General features: G+C 35.6%; 1 protein-coding gene and 1 non-coding gene across 2 annotated transcripts in view; both read left to right on the top strand.

The window, feature by feature from the left end:
- The window catches only part of LOC126380558 (protein trachealess), a 142368-nt gene that overhangs the window by 79297 nt on the left and 48401 nt on the right, over positions 1 to 14670 (top strand). The window lies entirely within an intron of this gene.
- On the top strand, positions 3082 to 3220 carry LOC126380801 (U4 spliceosomal RNA). The gene has a single exon (XR_007568538.1). It is a non-coding gene; the product is annotated as a U4 spliceosomal RNA (small nuclear RNA).

Raw genomic sequence — 14670 nt, 5'->3', positions numbered from 1 at the left:
ATCTCGTTGGTTACGTGTATCACAAAAAATCACTTTGCGATCCCTAGTTTGGCTAGGACATTACAAACTGATACCCTTCAGTAAGATGATTCGTGCTTCGGAAAGCACGGTACCGGCTACTGCTTACTGATGTACTAAGTACGTAGTCATTACAATGCCTGAGCCATATTAGGGGCCTTTAGCACTCCAATAATACCCTCACACCAGGGTTACAGTGGTTGGTAATCCACTCAATAACCGACACGATAGAAGAGAAGGTAACCGAGTTTTAATTCGTAGAAGTGGGACCTATGGGAAGGCCGTACAATAAATGATCGAGGGGCTTCTACCAACCGTTATTGCGAACCACATGTGACATACTACAACTTCAATACGATAGAGTTTAGAATTAACCAAATAATAACGACTAATCGCGAAGACAAATATTTCATAAACTTGAAGAGTTTTGGACACTGTTTTATATAACCTGATAGATATTGCTTAAAGAAATAAAATAATAGCCAGGAGCTGGAATTGTATCTAAAATCCTGGGAATGTTTACTGGGCAACTAAGTTATAACAGCTCTTGTGTAATAGGTCATAGATTCCGATTTGAAGGTTCATCAATTTAGATAGACTTCGTTTAGAAATCAAAGGCTAGTAACCTTATAATGCTTGTTGACGATCTGCGCGAGGATCTTTTTGGCAGTGAGATTTACTTACTATTCCTGTCCAAGTTTGGTGGTAATGTATGACGACAGCCGAGACATCAATCAAATAAATATTCCGATCAGGATTCGAACCGACTACCGCTTCCTGCCGATCCGACGGTTGGGCAATAACTTTGTATGTTGCTGCCTTATTAGTTGTTAGAAAACCATTTTCGATGAGCTGTCAAGATGACCGACCTGGTATATGGAAGACCGTTGTACTTAGGGTTAGTACCTGAGGAAGTACTGAGAAAGGATGTCGCATAATGTGAAGTTACTCATGTAACGATTACTTACTTACATCAGTAAATAGTAACCGGGACCAACAGCTTAAAGTGCCTTCCGAAGCACGGATCATCTTACTTTTGGACAATCAGGTGATCAGCCTGTAATGTCCTAACCAAACTAGGGATCACAAAGTGATTTTTGTGATATGTCCCCACCTGGTTCCAAACCCGGGACCTCCGGATCGAGAGCACAACGCTCAACCACTGGACCATGGAGGCCGAACTGAACTAAAAAATATATTTATTCAATTGGTAACAAAGCTACAATTTTTTGTAGAACGTCTCCGCCTAAAATAACCGCAGCTTTTCAACTTATAACCTACTTAACTGAGGAAAAGTAGCTGCAAGAAAAACCTCGGCACAGGCCCTAGCGACGGCAATAAGTAGATAGCAATAAAATAAAATTTCAGTGATTAATTAAGAGGCTGCCTAATATAGGTACTTATAGGAAAATTTAGAAATAGAATTAAGAAATAAATAAACCATTGTTTAAAGTAAATATACTTAGTTGTTTCCTCAATTTATAAATGGCAGACAAGATGATGGTCAAGGAGCATTTTAAGCATTTTAAAAATACAATGCAGTGATTCTTTTTCGATTACTTATTCTTAGTAAAACTTTGAGAATTTTTATTCGAAAAAATTAATACTGTTGTAAAGTCAATGTTGTTCCTTAAAAAGATAAATATTACGGGTGTCAGAAAGCAACCAGCCACAAATCCCAGCGGTAGCATATTGCCGAATTTCCATACTTGTAATCTTCAAGCCGCAGACAAATAAATTTACAAATGAAATATGTAAATTTCATTCCAGAAAAAGAGAAGAATAATCTCTGCGGAACCTCGCTAAGTGACTGTTCGAGGTGCGAACAGGCACACAAGAAAAAAATCTCTCTCCAAATGAATATTTTACAAGCATTTCTTTGTGGTTTCTTTTTTAATGTTTATTTATGCGTTTTGTGGGGTGTACAGATAGGGGTTAATATTAATGATTTGCTGTTATTGGGGTGTCGTAAGTTATCAACCAGACTATTAAGGGAAATCGACGATAGCATAACACTTTAATGGCTTTTCTATAAATACTCGTGTGTTTTAATATTGCTGTTATTATGTTAGTCCCGAAAAGCGAGTGTTTTCTTCCGCTGAAAATATGCCGCTACATAGCGCAAAAGATTTAACTCAGCCAAAGACAAAGTGTTTTTTTGTTCCTTAAGAAAATAAAATGTGCATAAAAGTATAAGAAAAAATATTCATAGTTGGTATTACACAAATCTCTGTCCATCAGGCTGGGTGACGCCGTATCACTGAGATCTGACATGACAAATGATTGCCGTATCCTTCTGCCACTATAGTATGACCTCCCAACCTCTCCCTTTGCCCTATTATACTGGGGTGAAAGGGGACCATTAATGTGCGAAGAGAGCTCTCCATACATTGGTTTAGTTATATCCGTCTTAAAACAGGGGACTTTGATAAACGCTTATACCGAGAGCACTTGCTGGAAATATGAAAACGTATATTTTTCAACATCAAAATAGTGTACCTATATATTGCTTATTTGGGAATTCTTTACACACCTAACCAGCCAATCAGGGCCATTCAGGGTCGCTAAACTGATTATCCATTCTGAGGTGGTCGATAATAATTAGATGTAGTCGTCATGCACATAATATTATATTGTGCGTTAAACAAATATATTTACTGATTAATAAGCCGAGCATGTATTGCTACTGCCCATCCTACTCAGTATGGCCGGCGTGTTCTATTTTTGAAATGTGCAGTAACGGTTTGCGCGTGCGTGATCGTGGTACAATTTGAAATTTGATGTTCGGAGAAATTCGGTCGGCATTCCTGGCCAATCGCAGAGCCCGCTCTGAAATTTGAATAGTTTCTCTTTTTTAAATATTTAAATTAAATAGCTTTTGGCGCACTTTTTGTGTCATTTAGGAGCTATGTGAGAAGCATTGTATTGTAGTAGAAGATCAAGATTGAAGTGCTTTTATTTACGCCAGCAAGGCGCCAAGAGATGGCGCTAGTATACTTTTAGAACGCGGTATCGCAAAATTACAACAATATCATTACACGACCTTGCAATTCCAATTTGGCTAACTTTGCGCAGAGGCAATATCGTAACCGATGAGGTTAATCCGAGGTGCGATTATTGCTAGTTGAAAACTTTACCAATACCCCGCCGTGTGGACGTGAAATACCGTCCGCTATGGCAATTTTTGTACGGCCGTAAAGGCCTAATAAACTAGAAAAATGTGTTGACATCAATAGTTATCACTTACATCGCATAGTTATCAAATATGAAGAAGTCATAAATATTCTTGTTCAATTGATGTCAGAATATTATCACAATGGCGGCGTAGGGAATTAAGTTAGATGATAATGCTGTAAAATAGTTATTCTCTATGAGAAAACTTTGTGATCGCTATTTATTTGTTTTGCATATTTTTTACGAAAATCTATTGCATTTTGTATGGTAATGAGTAAGTAATGAGCGGCAGTGGGAAGGGAACTGAATCGATGTAATCAACGCTAATCGACAATTTGTCGCCCCATTGACTGCCATGGTTTCACACCCTAATAGATATAAACAGACAAAAATAAATAGTTTGCTATAAAAAATAATTCTTTTTTGCACATCCTCCACTTATAATGCACCTACTTATACCTACGTTCATTTCGTACCCAATCTAGGTAGGTACCTAATCGAGGTAGATTATGTAGGTAAGTGTAAGCCATACATTATTCAGCCGTTCTTCATCTTCAAAATATAAAATTTATAATAATTCGCATGTTAATTGTCTTCTATGACACTAGGTAACACAAGCGATAGGCATTCTACGATTTATGTCCTAGATATAGGTAACATTAATTGAATCAATGGTAAATTATTATCCTGTACAAGTCCCAAGTGAAAGTTGTTTACATTTAAAAAACAGTGCGTAAAGTTATATTTTAAAAAGTCGTTGAAAGGCAGAACAATAATTTCCAAGGGACATTTTGTCGCTAAACAAATTGGATGTTGCAAGATTCTAGGCACGGACAAGGAGCGACCCTGCCCGACTGCACACAGCGTAAGTCGAGATGTCAACAAATTGCGGCTGTTTTTCATTTTTAATATGATTCGCTAAAATTGTAAGTATCATCTTTTTTATTATACTTGTCCTACCGTAAACAAATTAAGCACGCTAATGTCTGTGTTATCAGCATTGACATTTGATAGATTGGAGGTCTTTGAATTCACTTCTGAATTTAAGTCTACATTCGTTGAACGACAAAAGTAGTAGTCGCTTCTGTAAAAAACCGGACCTGTCAAATATTCAGGTTAGGTAAGCGGACCCTGTGAAAAACGGGATAATGCTAGGGGGATGATTCGTTGAACAAAGTAAAGCTTTATCTTCCTGTCTTTTTCATTTAATATAAGTAGGTAATAAGAATATATCTACACTTATTTTTATCCAATTTTAGGACATCCATAACCTTGTTTTTCTATTGAATAATTCATATTGACAGCCAATCATAACAACAAACGAATTACCTAACCATCTTTTACCATCGCTTAATTTACTTTAACAAAAAATTGTTATAGTAATAGTTAAACTAATGGTAAAATAAGTTTGAGCATTCTACTTTTTCGCGAAAGTTGAGTTACTTTGTTTCCAAGCAGTCGCCTTAGGGTTGGATGAAAAACGACCCACCAGAAATTAAGTCTCGCTGGTGAAAAATGGCTTTTTTCGTGGACACAGTTTATGTGACTTTATACGGTAAACACGGGCCCGAGTTAATAGTGGTGGAGCCACTGTGCGGCTTAAAAAATGACCTATCACGCTTCTGGGACAGGTCGCTGTGTTTAAAATGGTCGCTATTATAGTGTTTAAAATATGTGTAAAAGTAAGCAGATACCACAGATTTCCTCTTGCTATGACCCTGAGAAATTATACCTTTCATCAAAAATATCGAATCACTTCCCAATGTTTGTTCAACAAAACACGAGTTTGATTTAATTTTATGATTTGAAACATTAACTGTACGAATTCAAATTCTTATAACAACGACATTAAAAACAGTAGCAATTAAGTTTCGTATATTAGACTCCATTTTTTTCTTAGTATAATAATGCTGTCTAAATTTCAAAATACATGTTGACCTTAACACAACCTTAACATTAAAATTACATTTGTTTTTTTATTCCTAACACTCGTATTTCATATTTTCAGATAATCCTTACAAACTGTTTTGTTTTTTTTAAAGAGAAGTGTGTTTTCATTTACTTAAAAAGATATAGATTAGGAAGAATTACGATAGATAAACATTAGTAGCATCACACCTATATCCCGACGAGGTAGTCAGAGGTGTAAAGTATCTATACACAAACTCTTCGCCAGCTATGTTTAAGGCCCAAGTAAGAGGGCAAGCCTATTGCCATTAACCGGACACAAATCTTAGAAACCGTGTGATAATAATTATCTATGATCCAAATATGAATTCAAACTTATAAAAAAAAAAAAACATTTAGCACATTGAATAGACGTTGCACTGATTAAAATTGAAGAGACCCATTAAAATATAGAAAGATGTAGGGCATTACTCGATCCCTAACCAATATGCGTGCATGAAACAATCAATTGGACGAAAAGAAATGTATGCCAAGATCAAATGCAAATCTCTTAACCTACTGGAAAAGTTTTTATATGGAGATTGTGTAAGATAAAATAGCGTTAATTTACGACATATCAGAAACAAGGAATTCAGAGCAGACTTGAACAACAGTCATTTTCGATTCATAGTATCAACCGGCCATCGAACGTTACAAACCAAAGCGTCATAAATTGTTAAAGTAACAGTATTTAATATAATATTTTGAAATGCTACACTCTCGATGTTATCTATAGCGATTTGCAGTAATATATGACTTAATCCAAACCGTAGCAGGGATGGATGAACAGAGGGGTCTATTTTATTGCCGGTGAAAAAACTACTGTAAATCAAACTAACGTATCTGTTTCTTCTAGGTAATTTGTGAAACTATTGTCCTTAATGATTAATCTCGTTGTGTTTTGACACGAAATCTTTATGGCCTCCCTGTACCGTTTTATTTATTGCTTTATCTCGATTTTTGAAGCTCTTCATGAAAACATGGTTATTGGGTCCGGTCTTTTAAAGAAAGTCCAGGTCAAGAGTACTTTTAGTCGATCATCCACGAAGACCTTGATGAGAGTAGAAGAAGCGGAAGTGGTGTGTCAGGATCGCAGTTAGTGGAATTCCGTGGTCTTTGCCTACCCCAATGGGAAATAGGAGTGAAGTTATGTATGAGTGTAAGACTGATCTTGCAAACCTTGCCGAGATTAATAGATAGAATTTCATTATCTAGTTTTGATTTCCGTTTCTAATAAGCACCTACAAAGCAAATATTATAAAAAATAAATAGAAAAAGAAAGAAAGAAAAATATTGATTAATATGTTTGACGTCACAGAACTGACTTAAACTACAACTCATAAAAAAATAAACTTTTCTATTACTCTACCACTTAATTTAATATAGGTTTTAGTCATGTGTATGGCGTAGATATAACTGCATACATACCTGTTTCTGTCTGTTTGCCTTTCCGTGAATCTCGCTCATCTCAAATGATAATCAAAACTGACATTTTATTGCAACCAAAAAACAACAGCTATTACAAATAAATTATATAAAACAAACCACGCGATTAAGCCATAAAAATGCTACTGTTTTTTGACACTCGTTCCTTTCTAGGAACATATAAACGCGCGCAACGATTTGTTTATATCACATTAACAACAAGAGTGCCTTAATAAAGTAATAAAAACCCAAAAACAGGCGACTATGAGTATAATTTCGCTATTAATATTCAATTTTACCCCAAAACTTTGCTCCCACTTCAAAGAAAAACCTTAGATGACGATCTAAACCGGAGTGTCTTCTTACATAATTTCCTAGTAGAAGCTGGAGGGTAGTTTAAAATAATTTTCGTGAATGAAAAGTATATTTTTAAAAGCGGTACGTTGAGCACATTGTCAAGTCGTATTTTAGGTAAATTAATGAATGTGTAGGTATAGTCCAGTCCATATAACGTTATGTGTAGGTTTAGAAATGAGTTCAGATTTAGGGCTGATAGTGTTGTTTATTCGTCAAAGTAATAGAGGTGTAGGTGTAGTTATGTTACTGCTGGGCGTAGGTATATTACTTACCTAGATTACGAAACGTTCAAATTAACAAGTTACTGGCATTAAAAGTACGCCATTAGAAAGGAAAACTCTACTAAGTACTTACAGAAGAGTACGTTCTAGATGTTTTTGTGTCAGTTTTGTATCTTAAAATTTGTTTTATTTCTACTATGGGGGACTTTCCAGGCTACGTCCTCGAAAATAAAGACAATTGTTGCTTGGTATTTGAATTAGAGAAGTTTAGAATTATGTTGCTACCTATATTGCTTCTATTATTTTAATCAGAATAATAATGGGTGTAAGATGTGTTGTGTCTGGGTGTAACTTTTGGCCAAAAACAAAGATAATTATATCAATAAAACATGCATATGTAAATAAGAAGGTTAAATGAAGGCAACAGTGCACAACGCCATCTATATTATTTTTGGGGAACGAAAGCCCTCATTAAATTAGTATTCGTTATAAGTACTTACAAATAAAAATACAAATCTTTACAGGCGAATGTTGACATAACGGAGTAAAACATTTAGTTTACACTAATTATTAGCTTTATGTAGGCCTAAAAAATGAATGTAAGTAACCAACATAATATCAGTATGAGTCAGTATGTGATTAGCAACACCACGTCTGCGATTGCGCAACCGAGGCGAAAAAAAAGCCCCCGATGCGCAGGTACGGCACACCTGAGAGTTTTGACAGCTGATTATCGAGCGATCATATTGCTCTTGCGCAGATTTACGGCGTCGTAAACCGCAGCACCCACGCTTCACAATGGGCTGTTGACAAAACGGGCGCCTACGAGATCTAAAAACCGAGCTGGCGAAAGCTATAAGAGGACATGTATCTATTTTAAAGTTTCAAAACTAAACAGAGCAACTTATCCTAATTTATTAGGAAAGTTTATTATACAAACTTATAATAATAAGTCTGTCTGCTTTTGATATTAATCTTTATACTTAGTGTTAGATTGTCTACTAATTCTGTGGATACCTAAACCTAAATCCGAGGCAATCGGCGCATGGCGTACGGGACACATGTCTTGCAAGGTTTTCATTAGCAATAATACGATAATTTCTTAAAAAAAAAATAAGATTAAGTTTGCCTCAGAAAAGTTTATCCATACAATTCTTTCCTTAGCGAGAAGGCATCATGTTATTATAACTTACACCCGCGGTCACCCGCTTTTGTCTATCTTCTAGCGGCGACAAAAACTTGCTTATTGATATCCACTCATAATTTTGACATTTTATTACTCCCGAATCCTGAGAACGGTAGCGACTGTGATAATAGCGTTTGATAGGTATTTTTGGTATTTTGTCTTATAATTATCAAATATTTAAGATATTTCAAGTCATTTATATTTGAAAAACCTTTTGTACCTCCTCAAAGTAGGTATAACTTCAAAATCTCTCATTTCATAAGATATTATTGTTATTGCAGTTGAAACCATTTTACTTTATTCTTCATAATTATGTAAACTGTTTAACTATTTTTCACTCAAATAAGACAATCACAACATACAAAGTACATAATACATTTTTCGTCATAACGTAGGAAGAATATTTATCTACCTCCTTAAAATCAACCCTTAAAAGTTGTGAGTAAATTAAAAATAGCAGCATTATAAATGGGCTTGCGACACTTCGGAGGCGGGCGATGATTAATGCTGGGCGAAATTAAAACGAATGCGATAATGTAATTTTTATCTCAGGCCTTATTTATGACTAAAAGGCCATCTTGTACGCGGATGTTGGCTGTTTATTGCTGGTACATTCACTTTATATTAAGATTATACTTTTCTAATGGCCTTATTTAGTGACCAGCATTTTAAAGTTATCTACAAATTACTTACTTAAAAGTAAGTACATTTATTTGATTGCATGGATCATTTAGCGCTTCATTTATCAATTCGATTAAGTATAAATAGAGATACCTACATCAAAACCAGACGAACGTTTTTTTCAGAAATTTCATTAAAATCATTGCAAAAAATAAAAACCTCTTTGGTGCACTTAAAAGAATCACAAAACGACGCCCAGGGGTCTCCTATAACCGGCTGCAGTGAAAATTTTGCGAGATTTATTTGAATAAATTATTTTCCCTACCTGAAGTGAAGGGTTGTTAAGCGAATTTATGACGCCTTACACTGCCATTTCAGAATGTTTGATGTTTTTCGCTTAGTCCTTCGCAATGTTGACTAAATTGTGTGTCTGCAGGGCAATAACGTATCTATCTACTTACAGTATTTACACAATGTAATCTAACTTAGTTACGATTCGATTGAAAGCATGACATCATCGCCAGTTCCACAAAGAGAAACCAATGACAATGGGCGAAAGACATTTTAACAGGAAATAGTTTATATTCTTTAAACAATTGCAATAAACGGTTGATGTCTCTAGACTTCCAAGTACAAACTCAATTCGACCGTACGGTCTGTGAAACGAAGTGCACTTTAATATAAACTGCTTCAAAGTTAAAATGAAATACGGGGATGGGATTTCAATCTGTGAATCGTAAGGCATTCGTTTGAATTTCAATAGTTGTTACTAAGTTTTATAAGTCCATTTGAAACGGAGACGGTGATTGGTGATTTCAAATTTGGAATTCCGCGCGCGAACGCCGTTGATAGATCGGTGATGGCTGCCGACCGTGGCAGGCCATCGGGTTTCGTTCGCAGTGCATTTGACCAGAAAAATCGACGTACGTGGCCTCCTTGCCTCTATATTGATATCAGAGGGTTGACGGGGAGGGAGCCCTGTCTCGTTTTTTTGCGAACACAAACGGGTCCATCTTTAGAGATAAGGGATGAAGCCACGGTTAATAATGGAAACAATATTCTCTTATCCTCCTTTATAAATGTGCTTACGAGAGATTTAAATATTTAAATTTTTTGAAGCTATCGGAAAAACTTTGATAAAACAACTTTACTTACATGTTTAAAATTGCAGACTGTCATAGTTACAATGGTTGCAGAAGTTTCACAGGATCAGTCGTGCGTATTTGTCAAGGAGTCGAACTGAGGGGTGCGTTTGACGGCGACGCGCTCAACGCAACATTGGGTACTCTCTTTGGAGATGGAATGCAATCTAATGTCAAAATCTATATTCTATATCTACTATTGCAAAACACAAAATTAAATGATTCATTCTATGTTTTGCTCTAATAAAACAAAAGTATGTATTAGACATGACACAGTGTGTAATAGAACGAATTGACAAATAGTTCGAACTAAGTCAATCCGTGCAAAGTTTCCTCATACCATCTCGTGTCGGAAGGCCCAATAGGTCCCCAAACACCAAAGGCGGATATCAAAGAAAATTCATCACAGCCTTGTAAAGAAATGTCAAAGCACCTAATTCAACAGCGATGGCTTCATACCATTCAGATTTCCCGACGGATCTGTCGTCTCGGACAGAGATAGAGGGATGTCTGAACCTGTGAGTGAGAAAGGGACAAGTGTATGGTCACGGGCGCGATTCAGATGATTGGTGTACGTGCAGACCCGACCGCGCTTCGACGTGACTTTAGAGTTCGACTGTAAGACGAAGACGTGTGGGAACTGGACTGTTTTGATGCTTTACAACTAGTTGCGAAAGTAAAAAATGTTTTCCTCGAGCTTATCAGTGCTGTTACGAGCTGAAAATAAAAACATTCTGAAAAATGGCAATACACAAAAAAGTTCTTATCTACCTACACAAATAATCGTACGACAGGTAAAGCTTTAGCGACAGTCACTTTATTACCTTATAACATAACATAAACAGCCTATATCCCACTGCTGGGCACAGGCCCAGGGGACCCTCAATCAACCGGAGGGGTTACGGAGCATACTCCACCACGCTGCTCCAATGTGGGTTGGTGGAGTATTACCTTATAACTTACACTAATATTCTAATACATTTAACTAACTAAAATTTTCCGAAATCATCTATCACTCGTCTGTCATTAGCTAGCATTGTTTATAAAAATCAAAGTATCAAAACGCATCGTTCGCATCGCAAATTGGCAGGCGTTGAGTCTACTGCCTATCACATACCACGACTTTGCCTGCTGTGCTACTCATTCATTGTTTACCGGTGGTGGTTTGTTCACATTAAGCTACAATCGACCACCTGACTATCAAGTTGAGGTAGAAAATAGATTTTAAGTGTGTTGTTGTCATAATATTGAACTTGAAAGTATAACATGGATGGGCAATTTAAAGCTATGTTAAAGATAATAACTAGGCATGTTGTATCTACTCAAAACGCGGTATATAATTTTTAGTTATTTCAGATTAAAAATAGAGACAGCTTTTGGGCTGCTATGAAAATAACATTTTGAAGCATTAACTTAAAAAAAAAAACAAAAGAACGTTTTACGGAAAATATAATGAAAATTTTCCTTAAACTTAAATCTTTTGGAGGATTACGAATATAACTTTTAATTACAATTCCACATGCAAATAGGCACGTACCATCAAATTGGGAGGGCAATTAACTTATTTAACAACCTAGTATTATATTATGCTATAGTTTATTTAAAATCTATCAAGTCATTGACCTACAATTACGAGTACAATGCTTAGTTGTAACAGTTTTAATACGTTTTTAATCTAACTTCCTATAATAGGTTCCGATATTAATTACGATTTTATAATTGTTCGAATTCGTGGCCCGTGTGTTATGTCACGTAAGTTGTTATACTTCAATATTATCGTGGATATTTCCATAATAATATAGTCTTATAGTAAGTATATTGTTTTAGTTATTACCAACGTAAGTCTTCCTGTGATCCTATTCCCAAATTGAAATGTTAAATTGTAAAGTAACTAACAAGAAGCTTTCTTACCGAAAAATGGTCAATCTGTTACGTTTATTAATGTTGCATAATTCATGCCAAACTTAATTAAAGGAAACCACTTTTAAATTTTTCTAGCAGTTGTTATTGTCGGAGTCCATTTAAAGTCTCAAAGCCGCCTGGCATAATGCACAAGTCATGTTTTTGGGACGCAATTTTTTTATAAACTTTTTTATTTCATTTTCTAGTCACCCACAAGATTGCTCTTGTTACTTGAAGTCGAGGGGGTGGCTGTAGAGCTGAGAATGTGGTGTACAGGACATTACTGCGGTTACCGTACGAGTACACATAAAATTACGGTTAAACATAAATTAGTTTCACAGTTTCTTTAAGCGGATAGCTATTTTCTTAACCGTATAATTATTTATTTTTGAACCATTTGTAAAAGAGTAAATTATTTATAGTGTTTTGCAGTATTAGGGTCTATATTTTAATAGCTCTACGTCACAATTCGTTGGTGCGTGCAACTGTGGGACGTTTAAATTTTTGCGCCTGTCAACACGTCAATGACAAGCAACTCTAATAATTTTTGTGCTTATTTAAAAAATATAAAGATTTTTCAAATAAATGGTTAATAAATCTGTTTTAAAAAAGGAACTGGCCAGTTAAACTAACGACTTCATTGCTATTACTAAATCACATAAAAGCAGTATAAAAACAGCATCACTTACTGAATTATTTCGAGCATCTAAGGTGCGCGTTCAAAAACTCAAACGCTAACACAGCCAATTGAAAAATTACCCCGCGTTATTAGGTTTCGGAACGTTACGTAGAAATTCACTTTACGCCCTTATTACTGGTTGGAAAAAAGAAAAATGCAGTCGAAGTCGGCGGAGCGAGAAAAATGTACTTGAGAGAATGAGGGGAGGTGTTAATGTAATCGTGCCTTTTTAAAAGTGTAAGTAGCAATTTGTACGAATTAGGAAAATGACGATAATTTGTTTTAGGTACAGTCGCGCCATCTGTTGTTTGAAATTTATATTTGTGACTTCAGAAGTTATTTATGGCTCAGATTTGTACTGGTAATGAAGAAAGAACATATCTAATACGAAGTATTAAAGTAATCTAATATACTCACCGGTGTTTCTACCGCATAGTTAAGTAACTCTGAACATTGCCTGCCTATGAAATCTGTACGAAGAAAAAGAAGATCCTCTGATCTGACGAACCTCTAGTTTAGCGACTATCGATGCTTATACACTACCTATAACAGTAGTGGGGCCATGAAACGGCATTAAAAGCGGTGGCTGAATGACTGCAGAGTCCACAGAACTCATTGAATACTACATGTATCATTAAATTTGAATATAAATTCATCATTTCAAACAGTCCTTGTAGGTATCGTGGCTCGAAACACACTAAGACGATTGTAAACAAACTTAGTTCTCAACAGTTTAGGCCAGCAATTTATTTACCTAGGATATAGATATTCATAGGTACATCAAACAATCCATCTAGCACTTCGAAAGTTTGTTAGACTTTTGAGCAACGGATAAATATTAAAATATATCCATCAAATCATCCATAAATGGTTTTAAAATTATTTATACCTTCCCTGTAAGATAATTTCACGGTAACTTTCGAAAGGCATTTTACGTACTAGAGCCTGCGATCGATCAATGTTCATCACTCGCGGATTGCAAGGCCCCCTGTAAGGAGCTGGGGTCGCATAGCGTGCCCTGAATGTCTGATGAAGTCACTCAGCTCCTAAACTCATATCCGGCTTCGACTTTAGGTATTATTTTTAGCAAGAACACTCGGAGATGGCTTTAATAACGTGTTTACTGTGGCTCTGTTTCGGCCAAGGGGTAATATTTCAATATAAGCAGATCAGTAACAGACGAAAATAGAATCGAGGATAAATCTGAGTATGAAAATTAAAAAAGAATCAAGTAAGGACTTACAATAAGATAGTACTAAGATGTCGGAACTTGTAGTACTTAAATAATCTGAATGAAATATTTTTGAAGGGCCTGAAAAATCTTTCTTCTTTAAAACTTTACTAATGGGTAGTCTCATGAAATTTTTGCATAAAAAAGCTGTAAAAAATGTAAAGTAAGTACTTTATAACTTATAAAATCAACAACGGCAGAACGGTGCGTTGTTGTTTATTTTTAATTAATGATTCCTGGAATAAAAATCCAGAAATATTGTTCTGTTTTATAAAATATAGTTATTTATCAAGATCACTAGAAATTACCCCACACAATTCCAAAACATAAAGGGTTAAAAGATCATATCACGACCATTTAAATCTTAACCCTTTACCAAGGGGTTGTTTTATTAATTTATTTACTCCCATATCTACGGAATTATACAAATTTCGCCATAATTGGCCCCATATGCAAAGTTTAACGTTTCTCTTTGATTTTATCTCTGTTTAATACATTTTCTCGAAGGGTTTGCCGACGTAGCTTTGTTGATCGAGATTAATATATCTTGTATGAATGATGTGATATCAAAACTTTATTAAGTATCTATATTATGGTTAACAGCCTACGTGGTCTAGTGGTTAGAGCGTTAGGCTTACGATCTGGAGGTCCGGGTTCGATTTGCAATGGGAACACTGTTGAAACCACTTTGTGAGACCGTCCTTTTTTTAGGTAAGGACATTTCAGGCTTGAACCACCTGATTGTCCGAAAAATTGTCGGCCGATTG

The sequence above is a fragment of the Pectinophora gossypiella genome, chromosome Z, assembly GCF_024362695.1.
Source record: "Pectinophora gossypiella chromosome Z, ilPecGoss1.1, whole genome shotgun sequence".
In the NCBI taxonomy this organism is placed as follows: Eukaryota; Metazoa; Arthropoda; class Insecta; order Lepidoptera; family Gelechiidae; genus Pectinophora; species Pectinophora gossypiella.
This window is presented reverse-complemented; position numbering and strand designations above follow the sequence as displayed.